The sequence below is a fragment of the Lotus japonicus genome, chromosome 3 (genome assembly GCF_012489685.1).
Source record: "Lotus japonicus ecotype B-129 chromosome 3, LjGifu_v1.2".
Classification (NCBI taxonomy): Eukaryota; Viridiplantae; Streptophyta; class Magnoliopsida; order Fabales; family Fabaceae; genus Lotus; species Lotus japonicus.
The window spans coordinates 24,822,796-24,847,692 of record NC_080043.1 but is presented as its reverse complement, the minus strand read 5'-3'; the positions used below and the strand labels follow the sequence as shown (position 1 = coordinate 24,847,692).

Here is a 24,897-nt window from a genome sequence, read left to right as displayed (position 1 = left end):
CATCAAACTGCATAGGAAATGGAATCTTACATCGCTTGTTTGGAAGAGCTCAGAAAGAAAGCCTTTGATGAAGATCTCTTCATCAACGTCAGGCATCCGAGGGACCCCAGTGTCTATGACCTGACCAACAAACTGTTGGGGATGGACCTGAGTCCTGAAATGGATGCTATCCTCCGGGATTTTCTCTGCTTCGTGGAGAAAATTCAAGAGCTCTGCCAGCGGGAGCTGGATCTGTTGGAGGAAAAAGAAACGGTGATAGCAGCTCTAGGGACGGTAGATGAAGGTCCTGGGAAGGAGGAGTAGAGCCGGAAACTCTGTAACCTGGAGTACAGGCAATACCGGTTGGAGCTCGAGAGGACAGAGCAGCGCAAAGAATGTAGGGAAATGAAGAGGAACCCTCCTTTTTAAATGTATTACGTCGAATATTTGAATAAAAGTTTTGTTTTCCTGAATTGTTTTGTCGTGCACTAATAAGATCATGCGAGCAAACAAATAATTGAGTTAGGAAACCAAAATGACATAAACAAATAAATGAAGGAATGAATATTTAAATGAGCGAAAGGTAATTGTGCGGGTGAGGCGAGCGGCCCGCAACTTATCTCTGCCTTTCGTTTTTCGCCGTTTAGCACGTGTTATCAGTGCTCAATTGCGAGCTTGTTGGTCAATCTGCAAGTGTACAGAATCTACCCGGTTTTAAATTATCGAACCACAGGGAATTGGAATGTCAATTCAGTTTAAGAGTCAAGTTCAAGGTTAAAAAGCGAGTAAAATTCAGTTTTAAAGATTGATTTATTGTTGTGATACTTAATTAGAAAGCTAACAAAGATAAGTGTGTGATAATCAATGGTGAAAATGCCTTGGGTTCTTGCTTGACTAATTCAGTTCTAATCAACCTATTCTATCCACAAAACTCTGAGTCTCTCCTTGATGTTCTAGCCTAATCAATCATCTATCGATGCCTCGCATAGACAATCCTCTCAAGCCAAAAGATAAGCACAATTCCTTGATAACCTAAACATTTGCTAAAGGCATTAAGCATGCAATTCAGGCCAACAAACCCCAACCTTTCCTCTATTCCTAGTAGCAAGTATAGAAGAGGTAATCCCACAACAAGTCCCTAATCTATAACAAACTTCCGTTCTATTATAGAAAAGTATAAAGCTAGCACATGTTCTAACTTGAAACATAAAGCATGGATATGGGATTCAAGGGTTTACTCAGAGGATTCATGAATAGAAATAGGAATTAAGATTAAAACATCATAAGTCTTACAAAGAACCCAAAGCAAAAGGGTTTTTAGCCAAACATGGCTATGAAATCCATACAAGAAGATAAAAATGAAACCTGAAACATAGGGCTTAGAGAAAGCTCCTCAAGCTCCAGAACTCAAACCCTCTCTTCTAACTTATGAAAATATGATAAAATGACAAAAGGTTCCAAGAGAAATGTCTAAAAACCAATTTATAGGCAAAACAATCGAGTTTGGGCGCTCAGGCGCCAATTCAGAGCGCCTGAGCGCCAATTCCAGCCCAGAAACATGCTCTCTGGAGGTGTCTGGCGCCTAGGCGCCAATTCCCAGCGCCTAGGCGCCAATTCCAAAAGCTTCAGGAAATTGCACTAGCGCCTAGGCGCCAATTCCTGAAGGTATGAAAAACGGTAGAAAGGGGGGGTTTGAATAACGTTTTCAGTACAAAACTACCACCTTAAAGATTTTAACAAATCTTTTCGAGAACTAAGTGCAAAAGATAGAGATAGAAAAGCACACAAGGATTTTATCCTGGTTCACTTGATAAATCACTCAAGCTACTCCAGTCCACCCGTTAAGGTGATTTCTTCCTTCTTAGAATGAAGGCAATCCACTAATCAGGTAAGAGTTACAACTGCACTTGAAACCTACAAGTGACTAACAATTACACTGACTTAGCTCACACTAAGATTCACTCTCTTAGTCTTCTCTAGGATCCGATCAACCTTGATCTCCTAAAGGAAAATCAAACAACTGTTTGAGGTTGGTGTTTACAAGGGTTTGCTTCTGAATAAGCTGAGTGTAAACTAAAATAAATTACAAGATGAAAGAAAGCTTAGAATATATCTTGCGCGTGTGTATTGCTTCTTGTATATTTTTTTCTTCTAGCCGCTTCTTTCAATCTTCAGCCTCTATATATACTCCAAGGATTAGGGTTGAGCGTTGCATGGGAAATGCTACCGTTGGAGGGCAGTTCTGGAAAATCCAGCTTCTGCTGTGGCTGAGAACGTTAGGTAGGTCGTCAGGAAGGTACACTTGCTTTTGTACTAGGATAGCGACTTGACCTTTTAACCTAGGAGACTTCTGATCAGAGGAATGCTTCGTATTGGAACTTGTGAAGCCGGTTGATCAGAGTCAGAGGGATAGCACAGATCCTCTGACCATTGTATCTTCTGATTCTGAACTCAGAGGGAAGAACATGGCCTTCAGAGTTTCTTGCTTCTGGACTTCAGAGTTTCCACTATTCAGCTTCTGGATCTTCAGAGTCTTCTACACCATCGGAACATCTGAACCTTCAGTGTTTCTTGGTTGTCAGAACTTCTGGATCATCAGAGCTTCTAGCGACTGAGTCCTCATCAGAGTTTGTATAGCTTCAGATCTTCTGAAGCTTTTCCACTGTTCATACTGAACATGGTGAATGCGAAAGCGTTGCTTGGGTTACCCTTTATACACAGTGCTTCTGATTTGTGTGAAATTGAGTCAGGGTCAGAGCCTGTAAATAGCACACTCAGAAAAACACGTTAGAGTACCACAATTGTTCATATCAAAAGGTTAACTTGTAATCATCAAAACATAGAGTTGTACTACTAGATCAAAACTTGATCTTACAATCTCCCCCTTTTTGATGATGACAAAACTAAGATTTTTGATGAACAATTCTTAAACATTAAACTGAATTCACTCAGAGTTTAGAGATATAGAATAAGACTTATCCTGATGTGAATAGTTTATCTTGCTCATTCTGAATTCAAGTTACTGCTTGATTCTGAGTTTAGCTCCCCCTGAATCTAATACTTGATGAAAACGTTAGTAAAGTCTAGATTCTGAGCTAAATCATATAAGAGTTCAGAGTGAAAAGCTTATGACATAGATGAAGAACGAATAATCAGAGCGCATAAGTGATCAGAGTCATGGACAAGGTATCAGAGTCTTGGGTATCAGAGTCAACTTAGAATCACTTCAGAAGAAGTGAAATGTATTCCTTGTATTTGCCCAGTGACACATCTATGGTCATGAAGGTGGAACTCTTACAATCTCCAAAAGAAAAATAAGTCACACTAACACGTCTTACATCAAAAACTGGGTTTACTCCCCCTTTTTGTCATAAGCAAAAAGCTTGGGGTGTGAAAAACTTAGCTTGAAGTACAAGGTACTTCCCCCTTAGAGAAGGTCTAAGTTGAAAGAAAATGAAGACGATGTAAGAATCAGAGTGAGGCGATAATAAATAGAAGAGTTAATGCAAGGGATGAACGTTTACCACCGGTCAAGTGAGGAAATAGAAGGGTCAGTTACCAAGTACTTAACCTCGAGAAACTGTAAGAGCATTAACTTTCAGAGAGAAAGTGAAGCCTATAAAAACGTTGGAGAGAAAGGTAAGCTTCACACCTCGAATAATATTCAGAAAAAAAATGGCATCATACAGAATGGCATTAGAAGAGCTCAGAAGGAAGGCGTTTGAGGAAGATATGTTCCTCAATATTAGGCATCCCGATGGTACAAAGACCATACAAGAGCTGACGAAGACACTGCTTGAAGAAGATCTTGGTCCAGAGATGGAGACAGATCTGAAGGAGTTCCTCTGCTTCGGGGAAGAGATTCAGGAGCTTTGCCAGCGGGAGCTGAATCTGCTGGAAGAGAAGGAGACTGTGGAAAAGAGACTTAAGACGACAGAAGATAGTCTAGAAAAAGATGATCTAAGCATCAAACTTGGCAACATAGAGTATGCATTGGATCGTCTGGAGAAGGAAAGAGTGGAGCAGCGCCAAGAATGCAGAAGAATGAGGAAGGATCCTCCATTCTAGATATAGGGAATAATGTATGATGGAAAGAATTATGATGTAAACATAGAACAATTATGAATAAAACAGGTTTTGCAAACATATGTGACACAAACATATATAGATATATGCATATAGAATCACAAATGAACAAATTAAAGTAAGTAAATAAGCAGAGTTTAAATAAAACAACGTTAAATAAAAAGGAAAAGGAAGAAAAAGAAGAGATCCTAAAAAACTAAGATTTGGCAGTACGGCGCAGAAGTTCCATCATCATGTGCTTCATCTCAATCAGCATGGATTCATGAGTGTCAAGACGTTGTTCCATGATGTCGAGTCTGGATGAGCTTGTCGGAGTAGAGCTTGAAGGAACGTTCTGAGCAGCTTGAGGTTCTGGAATGGAAGCAGAAGCAGCAGGAGTAAACAGAACTGGTGCAAGTCGCTCTGCCTCAGCCTCAGCTTCAAGACGTTCTGCCTCAAGTCTGGCTTGTTCAGCCTGAGCTGCTGCTTGACGGGCAGCTTCTTCTTCTTGTTCTTTCTGTCTCTTGGCTTCTTCAATGGCTTCAAGAAGCTTGGTTCTCTGTTCGAGTTCATGAAGAGCCACCCTCCTAGCAAACCTTTGCTTTGCAGCCTCAATGCTCTGACTTCCCTCTGCATGCAGGAGCTGCAGCATAACGGGAAACTGAGCCACCAGCCAAGTGCTCAAATCGTTCCACTCATCAGCCACATTTTCAGCATTCTCACTGAGGTCAGTCTGACCGTGCACATTGCGGAGCCTCAAGGAGGCTTCATGATTGAAAATATTGATGCACTCAGAGAGAGATGTGGGTTGAAGGTGAGTATAGGGAATGATGGAGAGGTTGGGTGCAGGAGAGGCTGGGTGATTGCTGCTATGAGCTTCAGAGGCACCTTGTGGAGAACCAATGTTAATTATGGGAGCATTGGGTTCAGAGGTTCCACGGTGAGGGTCTGAAGTTTCAACCAGAGGGTGAGGTGATCTAACCGAGGATTGGTTAGATACTGATTGTTCAGGTTCAGGGTCTGGTTGAATTGGCTCTTGTTGGTCAGGGACAGGGTGAGCCTGTTGGACTAAGGGGTCTGCCTCTTGGATAGGATTGGCCAAGATAGGTTCATCTGGGTCAACTAGACGTTCAGGTCTAGGGCCAGGATATTGCCTAGGGCTTGGACAGGTAAGGTAATATTCTTCCAAGGCAGATACCTTCTCTTTCCTAACCTCCATGAATTTTCTAAGTGATTCAGAGGTATTGGAGGGAGGAGAGTCAAAGACATTGATGGGGAAGGATACAGGTGTGAAGGCTGATGAAGAGTCTGTATCCGTGGTTCTGACAGCAGGACGTGCTGATGCTCTGGGAGCAGAGTGATCAGACGTTCTGGGTTGTGGATCTGTTGGTTTGGGTTCTGGTTGATTGGGGATGATGGGTTCAGAAGGTAATGGGTCGTATGGAATGGTAAGGAGAGAGGTTGGATCTTCTGACCTAGAGGATTGGTTCTGAAGCAAATTCCAGAGTGGTGCTTCAGTAGGAGAAGGTTGAAAGAATGAAGATCTTGGGGAATGTGGTGGAGAGGTGGTTTGTGCGGCTGGCTGGGATTCATGAATAGGAGTGAGGGGATTTGAAGAGTGTTGGAGTAAGGCAGAAATTGGGAGTGCATCAAATAAATTCAAATCATCATCAGAGGTAAGTGCAGGCTTACTTGAATGTGCTGATGATCGAGTCACTCTGGCAGGAGGTTCAGTCCTTCTGACCTCTGCAGCAGCTGGTTCCACCCGAGTAGGCTTCACCACAATTCTGACTTTCTTCTGCTTCTTCTTTGGAGGACCATCCTCACTATCATCACCATCATCATCATCAGGCTTGCTCTTCGCCTTCTTGACCAGAGGGACATCAGATTCCTCTGAGGATTCGTCCAGAACCATCTTCCTCTTGGTTTTCTTCTTGGGAGGAGAAGGAAACTCTGGAGCTGGTGGAAGTCTGCTGACGAAATCATCAAGGTCAATCTCGAATCCTTGAGCCCTGAGGTCTTCAACATAGCATCTGATGGCTTCTGAGTCCACAGAGGGTAGTCATTCAGAGGCATTCTTCTTCCTCTGATCTCAGAAGATGTGTCCTCATGAGCAGGAGCAATCTTCTTCTGGACCAAACCCATCTTCTTCAGAGAGTTGGCAGTGAAGACATCGCTAACAATTGTGCTCAAGTCCTCTGTGCAACCAGCATTGATCAAATCTTGCACCAAGTTGCTTTCAATGAGAAAGTCTGAGATCAGCCTCCCAAAAGGGATATATTTGATGGCTGACTTGATGGAGGAGGTGGTGCGAGACTTCCGGATGCATTCCTTCAAATAGGAGAACAGGAAGTAGGGAAGGCAGATCTTCTCCTTGTCTTGAATGAAGAACAGCATCGCCTTCTGATTGAAGTTGATGTAGTCTGGAGAACTGCCCTTTGGTCGTTGATTGATGCAGTTGAGCAGGATCTTGTGCCAGACCCTGAGTTTGGGTTGAAGGTCCATCACTTTGTAGCTCGTCTTGCCCGGTTTGAAGGTGGTGTACAGGGCCTTGTTGACGATGTCCTTGGTTCTGGGTTTCAGCTTCGATTCCGTCAGTGAGAACCGATACCCATGAGCAGTTTCTGCACCTAGGAGATTCACGAATGACTTCTCCGTGATGATGATCTTCCTACCCAGTATGTAAGAAACCACCTGAGTGTCATCACAGTCGGCGTGCTTCCAGAATTCCTTTACCAGCTTCTCATACACCGGTCCTCGAAGTCGATTGAAGTAGTTTCCCCAACCTTGAGCTTGGACTTCAGGACGGAGATCAAACCCATTTGCAGCCAAGTTGTCGAGGTTGAATCTCCATTCTGCCAGGACTTGGAGTTCCTCAGGAGGAAATACACAGTGAACGGCACAGCCCCGTTCTACAATAGGAACAATCTCCTCTTGAGCTTGAGCTTGTTCTTGTGCTGGGTTCTCAGAGCCCCGTTGACCCGTTGCCAAACCGACTACCATGTGAGGGAACTGAGGTGCATCTACAGTAGATCTTCTGGTTTGTCTCACCATTTTGAAGAGGTTGAAGGTTTGAGGTAGAAGATGAAGTTTGAAGGATGAAGAGAGATCGAGAGAGAAATCACGAAGGAGGCGGTTTTGAAAAGCAGGGAGTGCGAGAGTGAAAACCGGAAGTGAGAGAGAACGTGTGTGTATAGTGGGTTTTATCAAATAACCGTTGTTGATTCAAAGAGCACTTTAAGATCAACGGTTGAAAATTAAAGATAGACAGTAACAGTAAAATACACAATCACACACAGGAGATAAGCATATCTACACGCAATCACAACAGACTGTCACACGGGCACAAGGAACTATGCATCAGAAATTCTGACGCACGTGTTGTTGTCTCAGCTTCAGAGTCAGTACCAGTGGGCACACACACTCTGATTGAGTTACCTTCTGGACTAGACATCTTCTGATCAAGAAGTATCATAGTCAGAGGTTCTGATCTATCTTCACTCTGGACAAAAGTCCATGTTTAGATTTTTCAGAATAAAATTAAATCTATCTTCAGCTAAGGGCTTTGTAAAGATATCTGCCCATTGATGGTCAGTATCAACAAACTTCAGAAGAAGTACGCCCTTCTGCACATAATCTCTAATGAAGTGATACTTTACCTCAATGTGCTTTGCCCTTGAATGCAAGATAGGATTCTTGCTCAACGAAATTGCAGCAGTGTTATCACAATAGATTGGGATATTGCTCTCAAGGATCTGATAATCCTCCAGCTGATGTTTCATCCAGAGCATCTGAGTGCTGCATATTGCTGCTGAGATATATTCTGCCTCTGCAGTTGATAGTGCAATAGTTGATTGCCTCTTGCTTGCCCATGAGACTAGATTGCTTCCCAGAAATTGACAATTTCCAGAAGTACTTTTTCTCTCTGTTCTATCTCCAGCATAATCAGCATCACAATAACCTGAAAGCTTATACTCTGATGTTTTCTTATACATCAAGCCAAGGTTAGTGGTGCCTTTCAGATACCTTAGGATCCTCTTAACAGCAGTTAAGTGGGTTTCCCTTGGATCTGATTGGAAACGAGCACATAAATGAACACTAAATAATATGTCTGGCCTAGATGCAGTTAAGTACAGAAGTGAACCTATCATGCCACGATAGAGCTTCTGACATACTTTACCACTTATATCTTCTTTTTCCAGAATGCATGTTGGATGCATTGGGGTCTTGGCCACTGTAGATTCCAGCATATTGAACTTCTTCAGAAGTTCCTTAGTGTACTTGCTCTGATGGATATATGTTCCTTCTGGTGTTTGATCAACTTGTATTCCCAGAAAGTACTTTAATTCTCCCATCATACTCATCTCAAATTCAGCCTGCATCATCTCAGAAAATTCTTTGCATAGAGATTGATTAGCAGAACCAAATATAATATCATCAACATAAATTTGCACAATTAAGATATCATCTTTATAAGTCTTGCAAAAGAGAGTTGTATCTACTTTACCCCTTACAAACTCATTCTCCAGAAGGAATGAGCTAAGTCTCTCATACCATGCTCTGGGAGCTTGCTTCAGACCGTAGAGTGATTTCTTCAATTTGAACACATGGTCTGGTTTCTTTTCATCTTCAAAACCTGGGGGTTGATGAACATAGACTTCCTCTGAGATATAACCATTTAGGAAGGCACTCTTTACGTCCATCTGATGTAGAACTATGTTGTGATTTACTGAGAAAGAAATCAATAGTCTGATTGCCTCCAGTCTTGCTACTGGAGCAAATGTTTCAGTGTAGTCTATTCCTTCCTGCTGGCTGTAGCCTTGAGCAACTAGCCTTGCCTTGTTTCTGACTACATCTCCTTTCTCATTTAGCTTGTTTCTGAATACCCATTTCGTTCCAATAACATGGACATTCTCAGGCTTCTTCACTAAGCTCCAAACATCGTTCTTGGAGAATTGATTCAATTCTTCTTCCATGGCCAGAATCCAATCCTTGTCCTGAAGAGCTTCATCTATGGACTTGGGTTCAATTAAGGACACCAATCCTTTCAGACTCAGCAAGGTCTCTTCAGAGGGTCTGAAGGCGGATCTGGTTCTGACTGGTTCATCTTTGTTGCCCAGAATCAATTCCTTAGGATGAGCTGCAGTGATTCTGCTCTTCTTCAGAGTTTGTGAGTTAGAGGGACCAGCTTCTTCCTCTGGTTCATCTTCCTCTGGCTCAACTTCCTCTGGAGCTTTGCCTTTGTCAGAAACATTAATGCTTAAATCTGCAAACTTTTCAACTAGCTTTGACTGGTCAGAGTCAAGCTTATCATCAAATCTAACATGAATAGATTCTTCAATAGTCTTAGCATCAGTATTATAAAATCTAAAACCTTTAGATCTATCAGAATAACCAAGTAATAGACACTTAGAAGATTTAGCATCAAACTTATGCAATCTATCCTTAGTATTGAGAACATAACAAACACATCCAAAAGGATGAAAATAAGAAATGTTGGGTTTTATGTTCTTCCACAATTCATAAGGAGTCTTATTCAGAATTGGTCTCACAGAGATTCTGTTCTGAATGTAACATGCTGTATTTACTGCCTCTGCCCAAAAGTGCTTAGCCATGCCAGTTTCTTGGAGCATGGTTCTAGCCATCTCCTGAAGAGTTCTGTTCTTCCTCTCAACAACACCATTTTGTTGAGGAGTTCTGGGACAAGAGAAATCATGTGTAATTCCATAGGAATCAAACAGACTCTCAAACTTGTCATTCTCAAACTCTCCACCATGGTCACTTCTGACACGCACAATTCTACAAGCCTTCTCGTTTTGCACTTGAGCAATGAAGGTAGAGAACACAGCATGAGACTCATCCTTGCGGGTTAGAAACTTTACCCATGTCCAGCGGCTATAGTCATCAACGATAACCATCCCATATCTCTTGCCACCTATAGACTCAGTTTTCACTGGTCCAAACAGGTCGATATGCAGAAGTTCTAACGGCCTTGAGGTTGAGACAACATTCTTTGCCTTGAAAGGGACTTTTGTGAATTTGCCTTTCTGACATGCTTCACAAAGAGCGTCTGAAGCGAACTTCAGATTGGGTAAGCCCCTGACAAGGTTTAGCTTGCTCAGCTGAGAAATCTTTCTCATACTGGCATGCCCTAACCGTCTATGCCATACCCACTGCTCTTCATTAACAGACAGAAGGCACTTCACATTCTGAGCCTCCAACTCAGATAATCTGATCTTATAAATGTTGTTCTTCCTCTTGCTGTTAAACAGAACAGAGCCATCGATCTGACTTACAGCCCGGCAGGACTTTTGATTGAATATAACATCATAACCCTTGTCAGCTAATTGACTTATAGACAATAAGTTATGTGTTAAGCCGTCTACCAATAAAACATTATCAATGCATGGACTACTATCTACACAAATAGTACCAGTACCAATAATTTTACCCTTTTCATTTCCTCCAAAGCCAACTTCGCCTCCAGGCTTAAGTTTCAGCTCTCGGAACATACGCTTTTCTCCCGTCATGTGACGCGAGCATCCACTGTCCAGATACCATGATTGGTGTTTCAGTGGAGCTATCAAGGATATCTGCAACATAGATAATCTTGTCCTTAGGTACCCACTTTCTGGGTCCTCTTTTGTTAGTTACCCCAAAGGTTCTGATCACCTTGGGTGTCTCAACATGATATTTTAAAGGAATATTTGCATGATATTTAGTCATAGAGAAAGATCCCTTTTTAAGAGGGTTTTTAGCAACTTCAGCAGGTACAGGATCAGGCAATATGGTACCAGAGGGAACAAAGCATTCATACAAGGATTTAGCTTTAGACACAGAAGGCTCATTTCTAATTGGTTTAGAATAGCCAATGCCATGCATTCCATTTCTGCTTACACCATAGATCATTGAAGCCATTAAGCTTCTATCTACGCTTTTAGCCAGGAATCTTTGAAAAGATTTTTCATACTTAGATTCATGCTTACTATCAGAGGCATCGCAGGCAATAACTTCTTCTAACTTTGCAATTTGATTCTTAAGCACAGAGTTAGAATTAACTAAAGCATGGTTATCATTTTTCAAATCAGATATGATTTTCTCATGTTCAGAAGGAGTTTTAGAAACAGCAGATAAGTTCTTTTTCAGCTTCTTATGCTTAGACAACAAGGAGTTATACTTATCCATGATATCAGACAAAGCATGTTTCAGTTCAGAGGTAGAGAAGGAAGCAAATACCTCATTTTCATCGTCAGAGTCTGGATCTCCTTCTGATTCTGAGTCAGAGTCAACAGCTTCCTTTGACTCTGTTCCTTTGTCTTTGACAATAGCCATGAGTCCTTGGACTTCACCATCAGAGTCAACATCCTCTGACTCTGATTCATCGAATGTCACCATCAGACTCTTCTTGGTCTTGAAGTGCTTCTTTGGCTTCTTGTCCTTCTTCAATTTTGGACAGTCACTTTTGTAGTGCCCTGATTCTTTGCACTCAAAGCAAGTGACTTCCTTGATTGATGACTTCTTCTGACCTGAGGATTCAGACTTTCCTCTTGCCTTTCCAGAGCCTTTGAACTTGCTCTGCCTGTGCTTCCAGATGCGGTTGAGTCTCTTGGAGATCAGAGTCAGCTCATCTTCATCAGAATCTTCTGATGCTTCTTCAGATTCTTCTTCTTCAGCTTGAAGAGCCTTTGACTTCTCAACCTTAGCCTTTTCAAATTTGGATTTCAAGGCTATGGACTTTTTCCTCAGATCTTGCATCTCTGAGCGCTTCAGCTCATGGCATTTCAAAATGCTGATGAGTTCTTCTAAACTCATATTCTCAACATCTCTCGTGAGCTCTATTGAAGTCACCAAAGGCATCCAACTTTCAGGAAGACACCTGATGACCCTTATGACGTGATCTTTTGTTGTGTAGCTCTTGTTGAGAGGACGTATGCCAGCTACAAGCAGTTGAAATCTGGAGAACATTTCTTCAATGGACTCATTTGGCTCCATGATGAAGGATTCATACTTTTGGATCAAAGACAATGCCTTTGATTCTTTGACTTTCTTGTTTCCTTCATGAGACATCTTCAGAGAATCAAAAATGCCTTTAGCAAACTCACGATCTGTAATCTTCTGGTACTCCTCATAGGAGATAGCACTTAGAAGAATTGCTCTTGCTTTATGATGTTGTGAGTACAGCTTCTTTTGATCTGCAGACATCTCTGACCTTGGGATCTTTTTGCCATCTGCATCAACTGGACGCTCATAGCCATCCACAATAATATCCCAGAGATCTGCATCGAAACCCAGAAAGAAACTTTCCAGTCTATCTTTCCAATATTCGAACCTTTGACCATCGAACATAGGAGGCTTTGCGTTGTAACCATCTCTTTGAGTTTCACTGGTGGTGGCAGCCATTGTTTTTCACACCGGCCCGGATCACTGAACACTGTTAGGTGTGGTAATCAGAACTTGCGCTCTGATACCAATTGAAGGTATGAAAAACGGTAGAAAGGGGGGGTTTGAATAACGTTTTCAGTACAAAACTACCACCTTAAAGATTTTAACAAATCTTTTCGAGAACTAAGTGCAAAAGATAGAGATAGAAAAGCACACAAGGATTTTATCCTGGTTCACTTGATAAATCACTCAAGCTACTCCAGTCCACCCGTTAAGGTGATTTCTTCCTTCTTAGAATGAAGGCAATCCACTAATCAGGTAAGAGTTACAACTGCACTTGAAACCTACAAGTGACTAACAATTACACTGACTTAGCTCACACTAAGATTCACTCTCTTAGTCTTCTCTAGGATCCGATCAACCTTGATCTCCTAAAGGAAAATCAAACAACTGTTTGAGGTTGGTGTTTACAAGGGTTTGCTTCTGAATAAGCTGAGTGTAAACTAAAATAAATTACAAGATGAAAGAAAGCTTAGAATATATCTTGCGCGTGTGTATTGCTTCTTGTATATTTTTTTCTTCTAGCCGCTTCTTTCAATCTTCAGCCTCTATATATACTCCAAGGATTAGGGTTGAGCGTTGCATGGGAAATGCTACCGTTGGAGGGCAGTTCTGGAAAATCCAGCTTCTGCTGTGGCTGAGAACGTTAGGTAGGTCGTCAGGAAGGTACACTTGCTTTTGTACTAGGATAGCGACTTGACCTTTTAACCTAGGAGACTTCTGATCAGAGGAATGCTTCGTATTGGAACTTGTGAAGCCGGTTGATCAGAGTCAGAGGGATAGCACAGATCCTCTGACCATTGTATCTTCTGATTCTGAACTCAGAGGGAAGAACATGGCCTTCAGAGTTTCTTGCTTCTGGACTTCAGAGTTTCCACTATTCAGCTTCTGGATCTTCAGAGTCTTCTACACCATCGGAACATCTGAACCTTCAGTGTTTCTTGGTTGTCAGAACTTCTGGATCATCAGAGCTTCTAGCGACTGAGTCCTCATCAGAGTTTGTATAGCTTCAGATCTTCTGAAGCTTTTCCACTGTTCATACTGAACATGGTGAATGCGAAAGCGTTGCTTGGGTTACCCTTTATACACAGTGCTTCTGATTTGTGTGAAATTGAGTCAGGGTCAGAGCCTGTAAATAGCACACTCAGAAAAACACGTTAGAGTACCACAATTGTTCATATCAAAAGGTTAACTTGTAATCATCAAAACATAGAGTTGTACTACTAGATCAAAACTTGATCTTACAATTCCCATCGCCTAGGCGCTCAAGCTTCGCTGGAACAGACTTTTCAGCTCCTTGTAACTCCTCTTTCAAGCTTCTTTAAGCCCTCCTTCAATTCCATGCTCTTGGCCTTCCTTCTTCTTCAGTTTCTGCTCTCCAAACCTAACCAACAAGTCAAGGAAGAATCTAGAAGCTCAAAGAGCTCATTAGCACAAGAGGTCCTTCATTTAACACAACAAAACCATGCAAGTCCTAAACTTACTTAAAATGCAAGAAAAGTCCCTATAAAATACCAAAACAAAGTAAAGACTCAGAGAAAGATAAAAATGCATGAGAATGCATGAAACACTACATGAGACTCAACAAAAAGACTCAAAACAAAGAAAGAAATGAGCCTAAAAACACTACTAAACAAGAGTCATCACACCACTATACTCAACGGCAGCTCGCCCTCGAGCGTAAAAAACACTCGCTTGCCCTCAAGCAGGGATGGCAACGGGTAGGATCGGGCACGGGTTTTACAATTACCAAACCCAAACCCAAATCTCAGAACCCAAACCCAAACCCAAACACAAATCCTATGGGCAATAAAATGAAACCCATGCCCAAATCCATTGGGTTTCGGATTTACCCGAAACCCAAACCCAAACCCAAACCCATTAGTTACGTAAAATAGCAACCCAATCCAAAACTTTCATATAAAAAAAAAGTGAAATTCATAGAAAGAAAAAATAACAAATACTATTCATCATCCTCATCCATCACTAAAGTGAGATCATCAAACACTAAGAACAAAGTTTATAAATATATATATATGTATGAGGATTTTTTTTGTAATTTTATGTTTCGGGTATCTTTGGGTTCGGGTTTGGGCGGGTTTGGGCACGGATTTAACTAATACCAAACCCAAACCCATAAATGACTACAGTAACGGGCAAAACCCAAACCCAAACCCAAATCCAGTCAACTCGGATTTTGCCCGTCAAATCGGATCGGGTTCGGGCGGGTACCCATGGGTTTGGGCAAAATTGCCATCCCTACCCTCAAGCGCAAGAAATGCTCCCAAACAAGTGCTCTCAACGAGGAATACTTAAAAGAAAACCGGGGGATTTAGCAACTACAGCTGGTTCCAAAAGAAAGACACAACAATCCACTTCATGCAACTTTTAGACAAAGGAGAGTGTAGAGTCCATCATGAGAAGCATATAGATCTAAAATTCCTAGGATGAGATATATATTAAGTGCACTGAGCACACAAGTTGTCCATAGGTCCTGGATATCATTCATTCAAGAGCAACAGAGATCAAACATGCACAAATTCAATGAGACTTCAAAGGGTTGAAATGTTGGCTTGGTGAAGTACAAGGTGGTTGGTCCCTAAGGAAGACTAGGCTTCAAAACATATTGAGTGTGGTCCAAATAGTAACTCCAGAGCTTTCAATAAACAAACTTAATAAGCACAAGTCTCTTGACCCCTCTTTTTCAACTTTCTTTTCTTTTTTCTTTGACACTCTAACTTTGATTAGGAGTGCTTTTCTTTCTTTTTTTTCTTCTTTTTTTTTCAGTTGGGGTAAGAGACACTTTCAATTTTAATTAGCTCCAAAACAATGCAAGGACCAACACTCCCCAAATTCCAACCTATCATTCATTCCAAGCATTTAGCTAACAAAGAAATCTTCAATAGGCTCAAAAAGGACAACTAGGGACAAATGTTCAAGCCAACAAACTCTGAAGCTCAAAAACCTACAAGTCTCAAGAATTGTGCAAGTATCACAAAGCATGCAAAGAGTGAAATCAATACAGAACCATGAAGTACAAGTGAGTCAGGATCCTCCAGAGAAAATTTATGGTGAAGGGCCTAAGATGGGCCCTTATGGACTCACACCAACTCTATCCTTAAGAAACACTCGGAAGACCAAAGTCTCCTCCTCTCTTCCCCAAAGCATGCAATCACTCATCCCCAAAAGAAAACCAAGTATTCACAAAAACATTTTCTAAAACAGCACATGTAAGGAAACAAAACTATAGCTAAAAGTATGTGAGTATAGGGAAGTAAAAGACCCAAAAACAAAAACTTAAATAACAATGCATGATAAAAAGAAAAATAAAAGCTACAAAAAAAATATGTAAAAATGCATGAGCTAAACTAAAGGAAAGAGTCGACCTCCTTTACAAGTTACCATGGAGGCCTTAGACACACCTCTTACTCCAAAATCCATGCTCTCATTCCCATCAATCCAAATCCTTGCTCCCCCCTTCAAGGAGTGAGGAAAGAGCTTAATCATGAGCTCATCACTAGTCACACATTCCATCTTTACAAGGTGACTAGCTTGAGTGAATCGGGCCATGTGGTCTTGGAAATTCTCATCTTTAGACCCCCCATACTTGTTTTCACTTACCTTGGGGGTCTCCTTTGAAGACCTGGACAAGCTTTTGATCATATCACAAACAAAACCATCATTAATGTTAGTTTGCAAATTAGGATTGAAAACCGAAAATCTTACCTTGTCCTCACCAACTCTGAGAATGAGCTGACCCTTATCAACATCGATCTTCGCCCTGCCAGTGGCTAAAAAGGGTCGGCCAAGAATGAGAGGAATCTTAGCATCCTCCTCCATGTCTAGCACCACAAAATCAACTGGGAACACGTACTTATCAACCTTAACCATCACATCTTCAATGATCCCATAAGGTGTTTTTAGGGATCGGTCCGCTATTTGTAAGGAAAGCATGGTCGGGGTGACCTCTCCTAAGTTCAGCCTTCTAAACATGCTAAGCGACATCAAGTTGATGCTCGCTCCCAAATCACACAAGGCTTCAACAACAGTCAACCCCTCAATCTCCACTGGGATAGTAAAACTCCCAGGATCCCTTCTCTTGTTAGGCATTTTCCTTTGCAAAATGGCACTACACTCCTCGGTCATCATAATAGTTTCATCAACCTCACTCAACTTCCTCCTCTTATTTAAAATGTCCTTCATGAACTTAGCATAGATAGACATTTGCTCCAAGGCTTCAGAAAAAGGAATATTGATGTGGAGTTTCTTAAAAACTTCCAAAAACTTAGAAAACTGTTTATCCAGATTTTTCTTGACCAAAGCCTTGGGGAATGGAATCTTACTAAGTTCAGGAGAAGGAGTGCTCACAACTCTAGCTTTCACAGGTTCACTCACTCTCTTCTCCGTATCACCCTCATATTCTTCCTGTACTTTCTCATTTTCTCTCCCTCATCTTGTTTTTTTGGCTCGTGTAACACTCTCCCACTCCTAGTGGTAACAACAGCAAAATTCTCTTGTTTAGACAAAATTAAAGAATCGGGAGAAAACTTACCTTGAGGTATCTCGGCCATTTGCTTGGCTAGCTGGCCAAGTTGGTTCTCCAAGTTCTTGATAGCCGCCTCTTGGTTCTTATGGTTGTTGTTCATGCGGTTGATGCAACTCTCCAATAGCTCCTCTAAAATCCTCTTGCAATTCACCTTTCCAACAACTTGTGTTTGGACAAGAGGTCCATGATTTGAGGATGGAACTATGCTTCCTTGAGCTATAGCTTTGGCTTCATTGCTCTCAGCATTGACAATACACAAGTTACTAACATGAGGTCCACCACAAGACTTGCACTCCACACAAGTCATTCTTGCACCAATAGCCTTGGTCTCCTTAATATGCATTCGAATCTCCGCCACTTGTTCGGTGAGTTGCTTGTTGGAGGCTAAGAGCTTGTCATAAGCTTCCACTTCAAACTTACTCCTTCGGGTTTGGCGATCATTTTCAGAGTTCATGGCTCTCGCTGCCATCTTTTCTATTAAGTCATACCCCGCTTGTGGGGGAAGAGCATCGAACTCCCCATTTGAAGCCGCATCTAGGCCAAACCTCCAAGAGTATTGTAGACCATCATAAAATGTTGCAACCAATTCAGCTTGGGTGAGATTGTGTTGAGGGCATTTCCTCAAGAGCTTCTTGAAGCGCTCCCAAGCTTCATAGAGATTTTCTTCAGTGGGTTGCACAAAATTCATGATGTCTTTTTTCAATTTCCTCAATAGGGTTCTTGGGAAGAACCTTGTTGTGAACTTTTCCGCTAAGTCTTCCCAAGTAGTGAAGCTCCCTTGAGGTTGAGAATTCAGCCATTCCTCAGCGGTGTCCTTCAAAGAAAATGGAAACAAGCTCAACCGAATTGCATCCGCCAGAACATTGTTCACCCGGTAAGTGTTGCAATTCCGGATGAACCTCTCCATGTGAGCATGTGGATCTTCCAAAGTACCTCCACCATATTGGTTTTGGCTCACCAAGTTGATGAATGCCGGTCTCAACTTAAAGTTTCCCACTCCCTCGGGAAAGGCAATGCTCCCGGGATAGTCATAACTCATGGTAGCCGAAGTGAGTTCCCGAAGAGACCGGTTGGCATTCTCAACTTCTTGTTCACATAATCGGAGGGTGATCCCCTCTTGGATTCTTGCCTCGATATGGGCTTGCATCTCCTCCTCCGTCATATGGCCACCCATAACGGTGTCTCTCTCGAGAGCAACCTGAAAGTGTGACACTCAAACATAGAAAGATTAGTAGCACCAATTCTAGACAAAGATAAAAACAAAAAATAAAACCACAAACTAAAAACTTAAACCAAAAACCACAAACAATTCCCCGGCAACGGCGCCAAAAACTTGTTGGTCAATCTGCAAGTGTACAGAATCTACCCGGTTTTAAATTATCGAACCACAGGGAATTGGAATGTGAATTCAGTTTAAGAGTCAAGTTCAAGGTTAAAAAGCGAGTAAAATTCAGTTTTAAAGATTGATTTATTGTTGTGATACTTAATTAGAAAGCTAACAAAGATAAGTGTGTGATAATCAATGGTGAAAATGCCTTGGGTTCTTGCTTGACTAATTCAGTTCTAATCAACCTATTCTATCCACAAAACTCTGAGTCTCTCCTTGATGTTCTAGCCTAATCAATCATCTATCGATGCCTCGCATAGACAATCCTCTCAAGCCAAAAGATAAGCACAATTCCTTGATAACCTAAACATTTGCTAAAGGCATTAAGCATGCAATTCAGGCCAACAAACCCCAACCTTTCCTCTATTCCTAGTAGCAAGTATAGAAGAGGTAATCCCACAACAAGTCCCTAATCTATAACAAACTTCCGTTCTATTATAGAAAAGTATAAAGCTAGCACATGTTCTAACTTGAAACATAAAGCATGGATATGGGATTCAAGGGTTTACTCAGAGGATTCATGAATAGAAATAGGAATTAAGATTAAAACATCATAAGTCTTACAAAGAACCCAAAGCAAAAGGGTTTTTAGCCAAACATGGCTATGAAATCCATACAAGAAGATAAAGATGAAACCTGAAACATAGGGCTTAGAGAAAGCTCCTCAAGCTCCAGAACTCAAACCCTCTCTTCTAACTTATGAAAATATGATAAAATGACAAAAGGTTCCAAGAGAAATGTCTAAAAACCAATTTATAGGCAAAACAGTCGAGTCTGGGCGCTCAGGCACCAATTCAGAGCGCCTAAGCGCCAATTCCAACCCAGAAACATGCTCTCTGGAGGTGTCTGGCGCCTAGGCGCCAATTCCAAAAGCTTCAGGAAATTGCACTAGCGCCTAGGCGCCAATTCCCAGCGCCTAGGCGCTCAAGCTTCGCTGGAACAGACTTTTCAGCTCCTTGTAACTCCTCTTTCAAGCTTCTTTAAGCCCTCCTTCAATTCCATGCTCTTGGCCTTCCTTCTCCTTCAGTTTCTGCTCTCCAAACCTAACCAACAAGTCAAGGAAGAATCTAGAAGCTCAAAGAGCTCATTAGCACAAGAGGTCCTTCATTTAACACAACAAAACCATGCAAGTCCTAAACTTACTTAAAATGCAAGAAAAGTCCCTATAAAACTACAAAATTACCAAAACAAAGTAAAGACTCAGAGAAAGATAAAAATGCATGAGAATGCATGAAACACTACATGAGACTCAACAAAAAGACTCAAAACAAAGAAAGAAATGACCCTAAAAACACTACTAAACAAGGGTCATCAGAGCTTTCCGTGAGTAGTTGTTCGAGAGTGTGCTGCATATAACTAGGACTTTCGTTCGGTATTTGACCGAGGCTTTCGTTCACACAGATATTTCTTGTAAGATCAGGTGTGGCCCTCCAGCTATATTAGGTGGGGACTTACAATTGCTCGGGGCCCAATGGCCATATGAGTTTACCTGAAACTTTCATCCTAGTTAAAAATGCTTCCCGCGTTTCAGGAAGACTTGACTCGCCCATATTTCGGGGAGGTACTTTGGATAAGGAGCTTATTCGCGCACGCCGCCAACAAGTGGCGACGAGAAGCTCATCCGCACACATCGCCTGCATGGGCTACGGTCAGCGCCGGACTCCCCGGATCGATCCCCAGACATCAAGGTTGTGTTGAGATCGCCACCTTCAGGGAATTTTTCCCACCAGGCTGCGTCTCGGTTCGATAGCTAGGAGTATTGCTTAGAATATCCTTTTGTATTTGATTTGTTTGAATTTTTACATCGAGGGATGCCTCGTTAAAAAACTCCCGTGGCGGAGAAAAAGAGTGCATCTTTATTTTTAGTCATAGCTTTTTGATTGCCTTCTCGTCTTGCTTCCCTCCCAGTAGCTGTTTCCTTAATCAGAGTATCACCCCCAGCACTTCGTCTTCGCCGCCCCTGTCAACAATCCTATAGTAGAAAGGGATTTGAGCCTGCTCGCCTTTTGGTTCAGTATAACGGGCTAACTTTGCTGGCCTCTTACCCTCATCCGTTAAGTGTTCGTATTTCCTCTTTCTTTGACGACTCTTCTTCTGTCTGTCCTTTCCCTTAGCTTTCCGAGAGGGCCGGTGAGACATGAACAACCCCCTGGAAATTTCCCCACTTAGTTCCCCTACCAACTCGTTTAGCGTCGCTCTTGTTCCACGGTGAGCCTGGGCTCGATCGCCAATAGACCTCTGGTGGTTGCACTTATGTCCCGTTTCTCGCCGCGCCACTCTCTATCCGTTTGAGCAACGAGCACGCTCTTCTTCGCCTCCCGGGGTCCCTCGCCCTGACTCCTTCTGGACTTCGCCCCATTTCCGCTTTCGCCAACTTGTCCCCCTCGTCCATCCGAGTCACTCTGGCTCCGTGTTGCCAGATGTTCCTGTTTGCCTGCAGTTATCCCGATCTCATGACACCTGTGTCCATCGCCAGCCCCTCTCCTGCCATACAAGGTACGACAATGATCATGGCATTTACTCGCCCTCCTTTGGTCTATCTCTATTTTCCCTATCCTTCCGCAAATTAGTGGGTACTTCACCGCAAGGTGGGCCGTAGATATTACTGCTTGAAGGCGATTCAAAGTGCCTCGCCCTATGATGACGTTATAAGCTGCTACAACCTGTAGGACTAGGTATCTTATCCTCAAAAGCTCGGCGTCTTCGCCTATCCCAAAGACTGTGTCCAACTCCACATGGTCGCGTACCCGAACTTGCTTTCCCGAAAAGCCTGCCAAGTGTCCTGTGTATGGCTTCAAATCTTTGTCTGTTAACCCTAACTGTTCGAACGCATCCCCGTAGATTATATATGTCGAGCTGCCTTGATCCAGGAGCACCCTATGCACATTGAAACCGTTAATTCTTGCAATTACTACCAGCGGATCATCTGCATGAGGCTTGATTCCCTCAAAATCTGCGCTTGATACTACTATCTCCGGGTGTGGGCACACAAATTGCGCTGGGTACACCTGTATCGATGTTGTCTCCTTCGCTTGTCTTCGTCCCGCTATTGATATGTCGTCGCCATCCTCGCATCCTACAACAATTACGTTAGCCGTTTCCATCATTCCTTCGTCCTTCTCGCTGTCAGACCCCTCAGTCTTTTTCCTCCTCGTCGCCTGCAGTTGCCTCGCCCTGATTAGCTTCCTGATTTGACCCTTAAGCCTAAAACAGTCGGTGGTGTCGTGGCCTTCTAAGTTGTGGTATTCACACCACTTGAACTGATCATCCGCCCTGCACTCTGGGTCCATGCTGCGATCATCTTCCCTGTCTAAGTCTTCAATTCCTGCTTTCAAGAGTTGTTCCGTCAATTCTTTATCTGAGCGCCCTCTTGGCCTCGCTCGCCGGCCCACTCTAGCCGTTCGCCAAGAACGCCGATATCCAACATTTTCTCTCCCCGCACTGGGTTGCCCTTCCTCGCCTTTCCTAACAAGCCGGTCAGCTTTTCTAACCTTCTGCCCGTGGCTCGCTTTCTCACCCTGTATCCGTTTTCTTGCCTGCGTCACCCTCGTCGCCCTCTCTTGCTTCCTCTTGTGTACTTCAGTTTCTTCTTCCAGGATATAGCCTTCCGCTCGAGCTCGGACTTCCGTCATTGAGCATGCTCGCTCCCTACGTAATTCGTAACTAAACTTCCCTCGGGACAAACCGCTTTTGAAAGCGCACACGCACATGCGTGGCTCCAGTTCCTCGAACCTCGCGGATGCGACACTGTATCGCATCATATACTGCTTCAAGGTTTCGCGCTCGCGCTGCCGAATATCAAACAAGTCATCAACCGTTCTTGCGGAGAAATGGTTAAGGAATTTCGATAAGAAGTCACGGAACTTGGCTAGGGATCCTTGTAGCAAGGTCATAAACCAGTCTATAGCCACTCCTCGGAATGTGGATGAAAACATTTTAAATCTCACTGCGTCAGAGACCGCGCTCATCGCCATCTCTGCATTAAAATGAAGCAAATGATCTTGCGGATCAGTGTTCCCATCGCACGTTCTCAACGCGAGGTGTGTCATACCGTCCGGCACAGTCACCTCTCGCACTGCCGCCAAGAAAGGTTTGACCTAAGCAGCAGCCTCAGCTTCCTCTTCTTCTTGATTCCACTGTCGAAGGTGATAATACCTTAATTGCTCCTGGAGGCACTCATTTTGCAACTGTAAATCACTGCTTAAAGCACGACGTGCCTCTACACGGCGATGCCTATCCAATCTCGCACAGGTTTCCACAGAAAATTGAACTTCTCCCAATCAAATTACGAGTCACGCAGGGTCTATATCACGATCTTCCAAGAGAGCTGAAAAGGAAATCGTAACAGAGTAACGAGCTTCGCATAACCAAATCGCGATCCACGTGGTCGTGGGTTCGATCCCCAAAGATGGCGCCAATGTTCCGGTCAAGAACATTGAATCAAAGCATGGTGCCTAGAGTATGTGGAGTGTGATCGGAAATCTTAGAGAGATGCACTCCTAACTGTTTAGAGAGAGAAAGTATAACTGAATTTCGATGTTGTTATTGCCAAATGAGCTAAGAGTCCCTTACAATTGGTAACCGTCCCCTATTTATAGATTTGGGGTTGGGTCTTCGTGCCTTTAATCTGTCTAAATGGGCCGGTTGGGCCTTGGGGTGCGAGGCCCAAAAGACCTGGGTCTATCCCGTGCTTAAGTGTGAGCATCCTGGGCGAGGGACCCTGGGGGCTCGCCCAGTCCACCCACAGGGTTGGTTGGGATCGACGATCCTCCAGGCTTCATCGCCGAGCGTTTCCTGACCGAAGAAGATGTAGAGCAAACCGAAAAATGCTAGCGATTCTTAGGTCAACTTTGTACTTAATGACTGATTTCCCTGTTGTTTTTAAATGAGAACATCAAATTCTTTTTGCGTTCTATGTTTATTCTATTTTTCTCTTGTAAATCCAATCAAGCTTATGACGTTTGCTTAAGTGCTTCTCTCCAAATTCCAACGGTTATCCTTGACCACCGGCCATGAATACTCAAGCCTTTATTGCGAGTCGCATCCTCTTCAAGGTAAATTCCGGAGACTGAACTGGGCTTATAAATAGTGACTAAAGCATAACAGTCCTCACATCAAATTTGCTTCTTGAATCAACATTGCAATGGCATCCTACATAGTCCTCATCGAAGAACTAAGGACGAAAGCCTTTGATGAAGACCTTTTCACCAATGTTAGGCATCTAGAGGATCCTAGCATCTACGTGCTGATAAATCAGCTACTGGGGATGGATCTAAGTCCAGAGAAGGACAGCATCCTCAGATGGTTCCTCGGCTTCGTGGAGGAACTGCAGGATCTCTTCCAGCGGGAGCTGGATAAATACGCCGAGATATATGCGGTGGAGGCTTCTCTGGAGTCCATGGAGGAGAGTTCTGAGAAGTAGGAGGTTCGCCGGAACCTGGCCCGAATGGAGTACAAACAGTACCGCCTGGAACTTGAGAAAAGGGAATTTCGTCGTCAAAGTAGGCTTATAAGGAGAAATCCACAATTTTAAAATGTAGGCAATGATATTAATAAAAATTTTATTTCCTGAATGATTTAGATATGTGCCATCATGAATGCGTTAAGCAAGCAAGCAACGAATCAGTAAAATGATGCGGAGCAAATAAATGAATAACTAAATAAGCGAAGGATAGATAAGCGGGCGAGGCGGGCGGCCCGCTACTTATCTCGCCTTACGTTGTTCGACGCTTAGCACGTGTTTTCAGTGCTGGATTCCGAGTTTTGCGTGAGTAATTTTTCGAGAGTGTGCTGCGTATAACTAGGACTTCCGTTCGGTATTTGACCGAGGCTTTTGTTCACACGCATATTTCCTGTAAGAGCAGGTGTGGCCCCGCCAGCCTTATTAGGCGGGGACTTATAGTTGCTCGGGGCCCAATGGCCATATGAGTTTACCCGAGACTTTTTGCCTAGTTAAAAATGTTTCCCGCGTTTCAGGAAGACTCGACTCGCCCATATTTCGGGGAGGTTCTTTAGATAAAGAGCTTATTCGCGCACGCCGCCAACGGGTGGCGACGGGAAGCTCATCCGCACACGTCGCCTGCATGGGCTACGGTCAGCGCCGGACTTTCCAGAGCGATCCCCAGACATCAAGGTCATGTTGGGATCGCCACCTTCAGGGAATTTTTCCCACCAGGCTGCCATCTCAGTCTTAGTTAGGAGTATTGCTGAGAATATCCTTTTTGTATTTGACTTGCATAAATTTTTACATCGAGGGATGCCTCATTAAAAAACTCCCGTGTCGGAGAAAAAGAGTGCATCTTTATTTTCAGTCCTAGCTTTTTGGTTGCTTCCTTGGTTAGAGTATTACACCCAGTATTCCATCCTCGTCGCTCTGCTTGACCCCCTTGTCGTAAAAAGGGATCCCTCCGTGTTCATCTTCCCGCTCGGCGTGCCGGGCTGACTTCGTTGGCTTCTTACTCCCATCCACTAGCTGCCC

At 43.1% G+C, this 24,897-nt stretch overlaps 1 non-coding gene across 1 annotated transcript; it reads left to right on the top strand.

The window, feature by feature from the left end:
- Nucleotides 1–17,631: 17,631 nt before the first annotated feature.
- On the top strand, nucleotides 17,632–17,738 carry LOC130709728 (small nucleolar RNA R71). The gene has a single exon (XR_009010198.1). It is a non-coding gene; the product is annotated as a small nucleolar RNA R71 (small nucleolar RNA).
- The last annotated feature ends 7,159 nt before the right edge of the window (nucleotides 17,739–24,897 follow it).